This window comes from Ostrea edulis, chromosome 1 (genome assembly GCF_947568905.1).
Source record: "Ostrea edulis chromosome 1, xbOstEdul1.1, whole genome shotgun sequence".
Classification (NCBI taxonomy): domain Eukaryota; kingdom Metazoa; phylum Mollusca; class Bivalvia; order Ostreida; family Ostreidae; genus Ostrea; species Ostrea edulis.
In genome coordinates, this window is record NC_079164.1 from 63846395 (window position 1) to 63861225 (window position 14831).

The 14831-nt window shown below is 34.5% G+C and overlaps 1 long non-coding RNA gene across 1 annotated transcript; it reads left to right on the plus strand.

Moving 5' to 3' along the window:
* The first annotated feature begins 8801 nt into the window (after positions 1-8801).
* Positions 8802-12824, plus strand: LOC125647818 (uncharacterized). The gene is made up of 3 exons (XR_008800565.1): positions 8802-9101; positions 10859-10946; positions 11416-12824. It is a non-coding gene; the product is annotated as an uncharacterized LOC125647818 (long non-coding RNA).
* Positions 12825-14831: the final 2007 nt, after the last annotated feature.

Sequence of the window (14831 nt, forward strand, 5' to 3'; positions counted from 1 at the left end):
CCACGGACATGGGAACGATGATTGCCGAACATACTCGGGTTGCTGAGACCGACGTCATATACAAATATGGAAACTGACGTGAGTAACTACACGTTCTGTTTGTTTTAAAATATTACATCGTTTCATGGATGGCAAGAAGTACTATAAGTGTAAGAAAGTAATTATTACGCATATGTGCAACTCAAATGAAATTTTGATAGTGAATTTTCTATAAAATTGGCATGTTAAATTGTTTACAAATCTGACACGTACGTGCTCAGTGCCTCTCTTTCGGGTTTTTTCCGAACTGGTGACCTCCGAAGTCAATGCACATCGGAGATTACGAATAGGAATTACTGACAGTATGACAATGATTCATGAATCGACCTTTTCTGCTGAATTGACGGGTTTATTGCTTCATATTTACTCTGATTCTATTAAGTTAATTGTATGTTTCTAATCACAAATATGTTCAATATTTGTTATTTTATTTTTCAATATATTTACCGTCAGTTACAGCTTGTATTGCTTTACTTTAAAGGTAGCTCACTACACTAAAGATTATACTATTTATGGCACTACGTCACAAAATGGCGATTTTTAAAATGTTTTGTGAAACTATTTGTATCGATCGATTTGTTCGTCTATCATCGTAGTGGTTAAAGCATTGGGCTGATGAACCGCGGATCTTGAGTTCAAATCCGCGAGGGTCTTTTGTTCATATGTGTTGAAATTATTTTTTTGAAAGTCATTTTTTTATCCAAGTTTACATATTATTTTCTGCCTTTTTGGCATATATACTTATTATATATATCATCATATCTTTTATGATTACATAAATTTTTACTGATTTGAGAAACTATTTCAGGGTGTAGTGAGCCACCTTAATAAAATATTTGATCAAGTAAAAAGTCTGGTGTGCTGTGAAATGCGATTGCCAATGTGCATTGAAAACAGTTTCACCCAAATATGTACACGTAGTATCTTAAGCCTCAAACGATAAAACGTGGCATGTTTAATACTGCTTTACGATGAATCGATGCTTTATATGCCAATGATTACATTTTCAACTGTTTTCTCTTATATAATATTATTACGAGCAATACGTATTTATCACTGTATAAATACCCATACGGGGTCAATAGAAGTCGCAGCTGTGCGTATGGATTTATGTTAAAAGTAGGTTACTATACTTTTACTATGACAATACACATCTAGGCTAGCCAACGTTTCCATTTGCTACAAAAATCTAGGCCTCTCAATAGATAAAGTCAACATCACAAAATATATGTATGGTTTTATTTGTATTCCAAGCAGTGGGCTTTCATCAATGATAAAACATTTCTGTAAAACAGTGTATATCTTAAATTTCGTCTGCTACACTCTGGAACAATGGCTAAATATGGCACCTTTGATATTGGTGATGCGGAATTGTACCTACTGCTAGACGATGAAAACTTATAACAGAAATTTATCGAGTCAACAGAAGCATTCAGTGAGCTCATGTTTGTCAACAATTCCAAATCCAAATCGTCCCTTACCTCCGTGCACTTCCACTTCCTCTGCGATGTCAGGGAGATTCATCTGTGTCCTCTGTCCTGTCTATAAAAGATTTGCTTACCCTGTTATTCATGTTCCTCCACCTCAGTCTTCTGTTAACTCCGTAATGTCCACAAAATATCTTTCAAAGTCGGTCTTGCCACATATAGATACCCCCCCCCCCCCTTTTGATGTAGGCTTTCGGCTTGACTGATACAAAGTTTTAAAAGTTTGTATCAGTCAAGCCGAAAGCCTATATCAAAGGGGAGGCGAAATTTATTTATGTGTGGTAACTTTCACAGGAGCATAAGATACCATTTTTAATTATTATAATTAAAAGAGTTCGGTTACACAATCTGTTTCGTTTCGGTGGGTTTCGTTTCGCTAGATTTCGTTTCGTTTCAGTATATTTCGTTTCGTTTCGATTTCGTTTCGCACTTTACAGGTACCCTCTTCAACAACTGTGTCATCAACTTTCAAAGGCGCATCAAAACAGTAACGGTGCGCAACCCCAGTATGTTTTTATAAATTTTTCCAAAATTACCAATCTATACATAAGGAAAAGTTTTTAATCATATACTCCTTAGTATATTTTTGGTTAGTCCTGTAGCTATGGATGCCATCTTTAAATCATAGTAAAATAATTAAAATCTAATTACATTCAGTAAATGTTTTTGACCATTTCCCTAGAAAACTCTATCCTCAAAAAGATATTTTTTAGAGGCGCTGAGGAAATTCGGACTGAATTTTGGGCAATTTGTTTTTGCGTTACATCATAGTGTCTGCACATAGACTGTTTGTATGATGGCCATTAAATATAGCCATATTACAACCTGTTTGTTTGTTGTACATATTTTTGGATCTACAACTGCTAAATTTTGACCTTTTGTGTTTTTTCAACATTGTTAGGTTCAGAGGTTGTTTCCATGGAAACGAACTCATTTACATATATAAAAATTGTCATTTTTCAAACAGGAGAGACCTCCTTTCTATGATAAAATGATTTTCAGAAAAATCTAATTACTTTCATCTCAGCATCATATCCCCTTAATTCATATCTCTTTGTTGATATACGTGCTTTTCATCGTCTTAATGATTAAAGTATTTCGTCATCTGATGTAACTTTGTTTTGTGTTTTCGTCATTTTGAACGAAGCGTTATGTAGGTCAACAATGTGAAATGTTTGGAAATGTGTTGTTAACACAATTCAGCAATGGTTATCGATCAAAAATGTAAATATAAGTAATAAGGTATCATTTTAAAGTATCTATAAGCTTGTTGGTGCCTTATGTCCCACCGGGGATGAAGAGGATAAGTAAGTAAGTTAAAGTATCTATCGGGATATAAATACGGGTTGGTCACGTGATCATTAAAAGAAGGTGTTGCACGTCTCATGTTAATTTCCCTAAAGGTGTTGCATGAAAGATCGAAAAAATTAAGTTATTCAAATATATGATAAAACCAATTGGAACGTATGTCTTGATTCAATGATTTTTGATAATACGTTTAAAAGACGTGTATTGACAAAATTAGCCAAAATATTTCGAGTTTAAATAAAGCAATTATATGATTTTTAGCGTTAAAATGGAGGGGTATCCCCGAATTTCATATATTGTATTATATATAAAGCCTTTCATCAGTATATGCATTTTTGAGGGCATTGAAGTTTTAAGAACACATCTTGTTTTATACTGTTGCTGAATATTAGTGATTAGCTTAGATATTTCCAGAATAGGAAATTTTTTCTAGATTTTTAGCCTTTGAGGCTAGTGATACTTTTAACTAGTACTCAGGTGAGCGTCAAGGCCTACGGGACTATTGTTCATTATCAAAGCAATACAAGATGTATCTGACAGTATATAAATTGAAAAATAAAAGAAGAAAAGGAATACTATATTTGTGATTGAATATACAGAGGCGGATCCAGGAATTGCGGTTAAGAGGCGCAACTTTATGGGACAGGGGGTCTGAGGGCGAAGCCCTGGTGGGGGTCAATGGGGGCGAAGCATCTGGATTTTACAGATTTTATAGGTTTTCAAATATGTCTCCTGTGTAGTAATTTTTACTATTTTCTGCCATTTTTGATAGGGGAAATCAATAAAATAACGCAAATTTTAAGGGTTTTTGGAAAAAATGTAAGTTCTCATTCTTAAGCAATAAAATTGTCAAATCAGCAGAAAATGTCCATTCAGGAATTATAGTCTTCCAGACAGTGATTTTTGCTTGTAATTACTTATGTGCATTGACCTCGGAGGTCATCATTTCGGAAAAATGCACACATATCAGATTTGTAAATTTAGCATGCCAATTTTAAACAAATTCATCGTCAATTCATTTGAGTGGCACATTTGCGTAACTATTTCTTACACTTATAGTACTTCTAGTCATTCATGCAACGATGTATTATCTTAGAACAAACGAAATGTGTATTTCCGTCTTTGTATGACCTCGATTTCAGCAACCCGATTGTGTTCCGCAATTATCGTTGCATTATGTCCGAGTATATAACGATTGCGGCTATATGACGGTTTATACGAAACGCTCATTGTAGGCATGCACTCAAGCAACAGTGGCGGATTTAGAGGGGGGCGCAGCCGGCGCGCGCCCCCCTAAAATTTTCAAATTTAAGGTAAATTGCGGTATCTTGTTTCGGAAAATGTACTAAACGATAAAAGAAGCAATAATTTCTTCCACTCCTGGAGAAATAAATGACAAAATCTTTTGATTTCTTGAATTACTTTATTGTGAGTACTTAATTTTTTTTTCCAAAAAACCCTTAAAATTTGGGTCATTTTATTAATTTCATCTTATTAAAATTATAGAAAATAGTACAAATGACTAAATAGGAGAAATATTTCAAGCCCCATAAAATCTGTTAAACCCAGGAGCTTCCGGGGGCTTCGCCCCCTAGACCCCCACCAGGGCTTCGCGCTGGACCCACTGCCTCATAAAGTGGCGCCCCCCGTAACCGCAATTCCTGAATCCGCCCCTGAGCAATATTCCCTTGCTTATTTTGCTAAATTAAGGATTATATTAGTTATAACGATATATGTGTCAATTGGTGCAAACTTCGATAGTTGAAAAATACCACTAGTTACAGCTTGCATTGCTTTAATTTTCGATTTTATACGAAAGTTTTGCAACAAGGACCCCCGGAATGACAATGTGTAAAATACAGGAGCAATGTTTATCAAGAGGTTCCAAGTAGTAATTAAATAAAATGAATTTATGAAACAAAAAATCATTTTGGTTTGAATATGGTACAGCTGCAAATATGTGTATTTATTGAGAAACCGCGACGGATTTGCAGATATGCACAGTATAGCCAATCCAGCAAAAAATATCACCATCACCCCATGACTTAGATACGGAGTGTATTGTCATTGCATTCTATTTATAAGCTCGTTTTCTGAAGTTTGTTTGGTTTCTGCAATCCATTGAAATTCAAAATCTAATCTTATTCATGTTTGCTTCATTTGCATATCATCATGATGGTACATGTACTTCAACATTTAGCGTCTAGAGGAATACTACACCAGAGAAATATTATACGGGTGAAATGTGCAAACGTACAACACCACTGTGAAATTTAGAACGTTCAAATTTACTTATTTTGTCAAAATGCAATTTTAGTAGAAAGTAAAATGAAAAATATGGAATACTCCTGTTGGACTCGAACTCGCGATCTACATATTCGCAGTCCACACGCTTTTTTAATCTTTTATTTATTTTCATGACCATACATATATGACAATTACATTTCATTCAATACAATAATTGTCAAAACAGAAAATCCATGTATATTAATTAAAAATAAATGAAGGTACACCCCAAGATTCTTTCAAAATATGAATTCTATATAAGAACTTTTAATGAAATATGTGTTTGTTTTCAATAGTGCATAGTTGATAAAAATGATAGGAACTATAGTTTCTCAAAGTATATTTACATAGCCTTGTAGGGTCAAGTGGTTTACCACTTTGTAGACATATTGTGAAAAAATCACAAAGAGTTAGAATTTTTGTTAGTTCAAAAAATTGTAAACGCTATTTTCAGTACTTTGATTTTTTTTTCATGTTGCCGCTATACACCAGTCAAAAGGAGCGGAGGGGGATGATTTCCGGTGACAAAGTCCCCAGAACGTCCCGTGTTTTCACTGTATTTTGATAATGAAACCTGGCGTGAAATTAATAAAAGTTTCAAGAACACATACTGTAATCTAATTTGGGAATGAAAATATTAATATAATGTTTTTGCACCCCCCCCCCCATTTTTCCCCTTAACTCTATCCAATCATATTTGATAACGCTGCTGGTTCTCTCTCTTCATACATGGGTGACGTCCGTATTAATTATCGAAAGGTTGAAGATATAGGGGAAATAACTACATACTAGGCTATGGCATGTCAAACGTTGCAATATTTGATCTTTTCCATTTGTATTGTATAATTTTTCATTTGTATTCTATATTTTCCATTTGCATTATATAATTTTTCATTTGCATTGTATAATTTCCATTTGTATTGTATAATTTTCCATTTGTATTTTATATTTTCCATTTGTATTGTATAATTTTCCATTTGTATTGTATATTTTCCATTTGTATTATATATTTTTTTCGTTTGCATTGTATAATTTCCATTTGCGTTACAAAATCTTTCATTTGTATTGCATCCGAGGGATTGTTTATTTTGATTTGTTACGAAGGATTTCATTAGTTTAGGTCCCACTTATATTTAGCCGTCACCAGCTGCAGGTGACGTACCACAAATAGACTTACTATGCTACATGTACGCGCACAGTGGCGTAACAGTGGGGGTTCTTTAACGTGTCAACGCCTGTCCCAACACGGGATGTCTGCTTTTAAGGTCACATTATCCGAAAGATCTGTGATTCTCACTTTTAGATAGCAATGCGTATGGAAAAGTATTAACTGGTTTGATGCAGCCATGACACGAGTAGAACTCGAACATGCGACCTCACGATTACGAACCAAAGGGTATATCACTGAACTACCGCGATCGGTTCCATATAAGGACTAGTTGAACATACATGTAGCTAGCAATGAGGAATCTTGCGCCGGGAGACCCCCCCCCCCTTCCCTTCACAAATATATTTTATATATAGATGTCGAAAAAAGCATACATGTACGTTTTATTTTGTCAGAACGCACTTGTTCCAGGGGACTTTCAGGGGCGAATCCAGGAATTGCGGTTACGGGGGCGCCACTTTGAGGCAGGGGGTCTGGGGGCCGCCTTCAGGCGGCCCCAGTGGGTCCAGGGCGAAGCCCTGGTAGGGGTCCAGAGGGCGAAGCCAGGGCTTGAAATATGTCATTTTTAATAAAGTGTTAGTAAAATGACGCAAATTTTAAGGGTTTCTGGAAAAATTAAGTTTTCTCAATAAAGTAATTCAAGAAATCAAAAGATTTTGTCATTTATTTCTCCGGAAATGGAAGAACTTATTGCTTCTTTTATCGTTTAATACATTTTTCTAAACAAGATGCCAAGATTTACCTTAAATTTGAAAATGGAGGGGGGGGGGGGGGGCGCCGGCTGCGCCCCCTCTTAAATCCGCCCTCCCCCTGCACCCCCCCCCTCCACCAAGGCTTTGCACTTGGACTCACTAGGGATCTTAAGACAGTCCCCAGCCATCCAGCAGTTTACTGCGTCCTTTAGTTCAAAATTATTTAGATCAGCCAGTGGTTAAATAGGAGACTAGTTTGAATATGCTCATCATATTAGACGCATAAAAGCGATCAATTAATTGGGGGTGGGGGTGGGGTTATGCCATTACACTTAGCAAATACGGTACATTCCTGCGAAACGTGGCTCCTGAACTTTACCTCTTCAACATCTCGCGCATTACCAAATTCGATAAACGATAACTTAAGATTAATCCATTGAATAGTTGTAACAAACAAAACTCGATGTTAACAATTGGTGGGGACCCAAGGGCCGAATTAAGTCCCCCGAATCTACTGAATTCTGACTAAATAAAAATGTGCATGGTTTTCTGAACAGTTCTATCTTTTTTTTAAATGATCGGGGGGGGGGGGGGGGTCGCCATTACTAGAGCTAGCTACGTATTTTCAAAAATAACTAGTCCTGCATGGACCTGATCGCGGTAGCTCAGTAATATATCGCTTGGTTTGTGGGCGAGAGGTCGTGAGTTCGAGAACCGTTACTGTCATTGCCGCATCAAACCTTTGACATAAACAAAGACAGTGATTGCTCCTTTGCCAAACACTCGGCATTTAAAAGTGAGAATCACGGGTCTTTCCGTAATGAACTTAAAAACAGATATTCCGTATCGCTGCACAGCCGTTGGCACGATAGAGAACCGTCATTTCTACGGTCATGTGTGTTAAGCACGTCTACAGATGTGGTACATCAATGACGTTAACTAATGAAATCCTTCGTAACAAATCAAAATAAACATTCCCTGGATACAATACAAATGAAAAATTATACAATGCAAATAGAAAATATAGAATACAAATGGAAAATTATACAATACAAATGGAAAATATAGAATACAAATGGAAATTATACAATGCAAATGGAAAATATAGAATACAAATGGAAAATTATACAATGCAAATGGAAAAGATCAAATATTGTAACGTTTGACATGCCATACTATATGGAGCGCCAAATTAACATAAACTCAAATAATTGAAGATATCTTCAATTATTTGAAGATATCATCAATTCATTTGATGCGCGCAACAATTTAATTAAAGATCTCTTCAAATAATTAATGATATCTTCAATTCTGAATTATTGCGCGCATTAAATGAATTGATGATAGCATTAATTCTTCTGCTGAATTTATGCGCGCTTTAATTGAATTAATGATCTCTTCAAATGAATTAATGATATCAACAATTGAATTGATGCGCACTACAATTCAATTGAAGAGAGCAATAATTGATATAATGCGCGCATTAAATCAATTGATGAGAGCAATAATTGAATTGATGCGCGCATTAATTCATTTGATGAGAGCAATAATGGATTTAATGCGCGCATTAATTCAATTATTGCTCTCTTCAATTGAATTAATGATATCTTTAATTCATTTGAAGAGAGCAATAATTCTTTTAGAGAGAGCAACTAAATAATTAAAGATATCTTCAATTCGGGTGCAGGACTTTTCGGCACCAAGACGTTTCGGCACTTTATTATTAAGACGTTTCGGCACCAAGATGTTTCGGCACCAAGACGTTTCGGCACCAACAATTCTTTCTTTTTTTATATCATAATAATTTAGTTTTATATTAATTAGATTTATAATTGATTTGATAACATATTTTTTTATTTTAATCTGCATTTTATATTATACATTAATTTGCTATTATATACTAACTTCGGATAATTGAAAATCTTTTGGGGGGTGTATAACAAAGCAATTGAAATGGGCCCTCCATTGAATGTGTAAATTGTAAAAACAACAACACCCATATCCTTCTCCCTATTCTGTGACTATGTGCTAATTAGGAGGAGATAATGAAGAGCCCCTGGTACACAATGAGGGCTTCACACTTCATTTCTGAAGAGAGTCTTGAAGAACCAACGATGTCAGGTTAGTATGAATTGAATTGAATTATATATATATATATATATATATATATATATATATATATATATATATATATATATTAAATTAAACAAAAAGGATATAGTATATCTTATTTTTATGTCCCACTCGATGGTTGGATCGTTATAGATTATACTAGCTTTGTTTTAAGCACAAAACTAACGAACATTGACAAAAAATATGATGGGTAACTCATCATTAATTTCAGATAAATTTTGTTGTACAGTGTATATTTAGTTGTATTTCACATGTGTAAATAGATGCAGCACCTTGTTCCTTATTGTTAAAATATTCTAAAATATTTTTTTAGATCTTTGAGTGGTTTTTTTTTAAATTGTGTTAGTTTTTGGTAAAAAAAAACAAACAAAAAAACCCAGAACATTTTCTCTGATCTATAGACATCGTTCCATAACTTAATTGTTGATGGTAAAAAGATATAGCCTGCAACTGTTCTAGTGATTTATATATGAAACACACCCATTCTCTGTCACCGATAATAAGTGCATTTCATGTTTCTATTTGCTGAAAGAATATAGTAGTCTAATATTACCCTTCTTTCATATAGGTAAATAATCGTAAATAAGAGAAAAATAGAGGTGACATAGTTACTATAGCAAAAGGCATTTCAAAACGAAAATTCATATGCCACAATTTAAGAACTTTGAAAACATGAATGGAAACAGAGTCTTGGAGTATGTATTCCATGTAGCTGGAAAACTACTCCTTGGATGGAGAAAAAATATTTTTGGCATGGTATTCTATTGTTACGCTTAAATATCATATATCAAATATTAATATTAATTACGTTTTCTACATTTGTAATAATAATAGCAATTCTGATATATTTTTTCAATAAGCAATTGAAATATATCTCTATTTGCATTACAAAATGTCCATTGTTTAAAAAAAGGGGCAGCTCCCACCCCCACCCCCTCGATTCTACATGCTTGATATCTTATAGAGTCGCAAATAAAAAGTAACAAGTTCTCCTCCCAGAATTGCATCGTACGTAAAATTGCAGATGATATGTACGTTACCAACTTAAATACGTAATTCTTCTATACAAATTATCTATTATAAATAAAAAATTTACTACATCTTATAGAGCCACACGTACTGATTCTGAGCAACGTCGTATCGAATTGGAAAACCGCTATAAATCATTTCATATTCCTTATGTTATGCGTTAATTTGATATCACTGAAATAAAAAATATATATATACATGTTCTGGAGACAGTACTTTTCATTTTCGTGCATAATCAGTCCTAACTATATGCAGTTTATATGGGTAAATATATTTTAATTTCTTTTTAAAAGGTATACTTAGCTTTATAGAAAAATAATAATATTGTATCAAATACTATAAATAGTTGATATAGACGTCGGCGTCACTAATGCACACACATTAGCTGAGAAAAGCAAACAAAAATTTCAATTTTCAGAGCAGCTTAATTATAGACCAATAACCATGACCAGTTCTACCTTTCTTAAAAAATAAATGTTAATGGAAAAAGTTAATTAACATTGATGACCCTAGCAGTTACAGAAGTGAACACCATATTGATGTTATCAATTGTCGATGATGATAAAAATGGATTTTGTGATCGGTAACAACCACCAGTAGACAGTTTTAGAATTATTACAACTCCCATCTCTCTCTCTCTCTCTCTCTCTCTCTCTCTCTCTCTCTCTCTCTCTCTCTCTCTCTCTCTCTCTCATATTCCTTTCTCTATTTTGTAGACAACTGTATCAAGTGCCAGTGGGTTGGTACGACATCGACAGGAAGCTATACACTGTGAACATTGGCAACACCGAACATGTAATTCAGGTACATGAAATGCACAAGTATTATGGTAAATTATAATCAAATAAAAAAAAATTAAATTCCTTGCGTTAAGTAAAGTAAGCTTCAACCACTCAAATCTCATCTTCCCAAGTCAAGGGTTTCTGATCCGCTCCGCCCCACATAAACGTTTATGTGGAGCGGAGCGGATCAAAAACCCTTGACTTGGGAATATGTTCAAATCTCTAAATCAAGGGTATCATTCAATTACACTTATTTAAATATCAAGCCTTGATTTTTCGAAACAATCGTGTATTTTATCAATGCTAGTAAAAATGTGTGCATTAATTATAATACAGTTTAATTTGTTATACGTTGTGATGTGGAGAAATAATTTACATTAATGTTCTTCAAACATTTTCATTTTTGAATGCCAAAAATATAGACATTGACTGTTTATATTTAAAGGCATCTTTATTCGAATGATGAAAGCTTAATTTCTGATAATTTATAGGAATCAGTAGACAACGGTATCGGGAACTGGCTAGACAACAGGAGAGTTTTGACTGCAGCTGACTGCTGACTGCAGCGGAACTACAGATGTTAACTTTGAAACAAATAATATTAAATTTCACATTTAACATGCCTTATACCACCTTCACACTCACGGATTTTTCTTACGAGTCCTTACGGATCTCCGACTCGTAGTCAACCGCAAGCATTCGTAAATCACTCGTCGGTATCCGTTAATAACTCGCACACACTCGTAGGGATCCGTGAAATTAGGGGCAAATTTTTTGACATGTCAAAAAAAATTCACGATTGTCCACGGATTTCATTTTCCGTAAATAACCCGTAAATAACTTGTAACAATCCGTAAGTATCGTAAACTGATCGCAAGAACACGTAAACTGCTCGTACATTTGTAAGAATCCGTAAAACACTCGTAAAAATTTTTTTTTTACGAATCTTTGCTGTTAGTTTACGATATGTTACGGATAGTTTACGAGTTGTTTACGGATTATTGCGAATGTCTAAGTGATATTACGTCGGGTTACCATCGCTTTGCGGATTGTTCAGAGTCATTACGAGCACTTTACGTATAAACACGATTACTTTACGAGTACATACTTAAACTTTACGATTAAGGAAAGGTATAAAAGACGCAAAATCTGACAGTTTCTTTCAGTTGTTATCAAGACATCAAAGAAGTAACAAATCTTGAAAACAATATACATACATGCTGTTACAAGTAATGTCAGTTGTCGAATGATGATACAAAGCCAATTGCGAACACTTTTGAGTCAAAAACGTAAACAATCGTTACTAACTCTTAACTATTCGTAACAGCACATTATCAACACGTTAACAGGTGGTAATTTACACGTAAAAGCTAAGCTAAATCGTAAATTTTCGTAAAATACTCTTAACAATCCCTAAATCGTAAATGTGTGCCGTAAATGCATCGCAAGAACTCGTAATAAACCGTAAATGACCCGTAAATACTTTTAAAACGTTCTTAAACAACTCTTTAAAGTGTCTAAATCGTAACAATCCGTTTACTTTTACGGATTTGTGGAATACGTAAGGATGCGTAAGAAAATTCCGTGAGTGTGAAGGTACCATTATCATTGGTATGCAATATCATCTAGTGCTTTTTCTTTATATATGTACTGTGTCAGTTGTGTATTAGTTTTTGTGTTAATATACTGGATCATCTGTATTGTAATAAAAATATAGTACAGAATTAAAATTGAACAGTGTTCCTTGCTTTAATGTAAAACTTAAACGGTACCAATTTTGATGCACCAGATTCGCATTTCAACAAATAATGTCCCTTCAGTAATGCTGAAGCCTAAAACGTTGGAAATCCGAAATGATAATAAACTTTGAAGAGTTGGAGAAAAAAGATCGAGTGCCAATAAATGGAGTCAAATTCACCCAAAGATCAGAGCTATGCAAGACAGAGAGAGAGAGAGAGAGAGAGAGAGAGAGAGAGAGAGAGAGAGAGAGAGTCCTTAATTTTGAAATAAATTTCTACATTTTATCATAACAATTGAATTTAAATTATATCCATATTTTCAAGCTAGTAACGAAGTAAATAGCTACTGGACTGTTGAAACCCTTGAGGACGATCACAACTATCACGATCCAGGGCTTATACATGGTTCGAATTTTTATTCACAAGATACGCTTTTCGACAAATATTGTCTCTTTCAGTGATCTGTTTACATGAAAAGATTATTTCAAAAAAAATATATTCATCATTAACTGTAATCTAAAGGAAATGAATAAATACCATGCACAATGCAATTCAGTATAAAAGTAAACTCTAATCAAATGTACAAAAATAACAGGTGCCGAAACGTCCTACACATTGGCCGATTCAGAAAGGCCCCTCAAATTTACAATATAATGTTAGTAAAACTCAGGATTTTTGCCGAAACGTTTTGGTGCCGAAACGTCTTAGTGCCAAAACGTCTTGGTAGCGAAACGTCTTTGCTGGTGCCGAAACGTCTTGGTGCCGAAACGTCCAGAATTCCTTCAATTCAACATATCCACAATTGAATTAATGATCTCTTTAATTGAATTGTTGCTCTCTTTAAAAGAATTGATGCGCGCATTAATTCCTTATACAAAAGCATTGTAAATAATTAAAGATATCTTCAATTGAATTAAAGAGATCATCAAATTATTTATACCGAGCTCTAAATCAATTATTGCGAGCAATATTTCTACGAAATTAATGCTCTCATCAATTGAATTGAAGAGAGCAATAATTGAATTAATGCGCGCATCAAATCTATTATTGCTCTCATTAATTCAAGTGATGCTCTCATCAATTGAATTGAAGAGAGCAATAATTGAATTAATGCGCGCATTAAATCAATTATTGCTCTCATTAATTCAATTGATACACAAAACTCCTTTTTTGAACCGCAAGCTGTCCAAAATGTTCCTGTAACGAGCAAGCAAAATTTTTCACCAGAAAGACTCAACATTGGTCATTCTCGTGGTCGGAAAGGCGAAAAAAGAAAAAGGAATATAGGCAGGAAAGCGGTAGATCCAGGTAAAGCGAATGCACAAAACTCTTTCAGTTCTCTTGATAATGTTGCTGGGACAAGCGAAGAAAAACCTTCAAAAAGACATAAAACTCGTCCTTCCCGTGATAGGAAAAAGAGGAGTGGTAAAAGGGACGACAAAAATAAAAGGCGGTCACCGCAAAAAACATTCTCGTGGTCGTAAAAAGAGTGATCGAAAAGACGAGAACAACAAAAAGCCCCGTGATCACAAAACAGAGATCTCTGACGAGGATTTTTGCAATATATTGTAGTTTTAATGAATATAACGTATCTTGTTCAAACCGTTTTTGTTGGCGAGCGCAATAATTCTCTGCATGCAGACATAATGCAAATAGATGTCTGAAGCCTGTGTGTGTGTGTGTGTGTGTGTGTGTGTGTGTGTGTGTGTGTGTGTGTGTGTTTTAAAGATGATCATCATATGAAATAAATGTATAAAAGTTTACAAGGAGAAAAAGATTCATGTCTATTTTGCTTAGTTTTTTGTACAGTAATATCAATGATTTGAAATCATTAGCCTACCCCTGCTTCAATTTAGCAGATAAGCCCTGGGCACAATTGATTGTTGAACTAAAGGACCATGTCAGTACGTTGTCTTGCTTTGTATGGAAAGCTATTATAGGGACATTAAAATCTATGTCTGTTGTTGTGGGGTGTTGTTGTTGTTAGTAGTAGTATAGGCGGGTGTATAAGGGGGTGGGGGTGGGGTGGGTAATTAATCATTCTAAAAAATAGAATTTCTAAAAATAGTAACAAATCAAAAAATATTTTGACCCTGACCTGCTTAACGGAGAATGGACCAATGACATGGTAGGATGAGGTAGAACGGAAAACCCAATGACGTCAATGG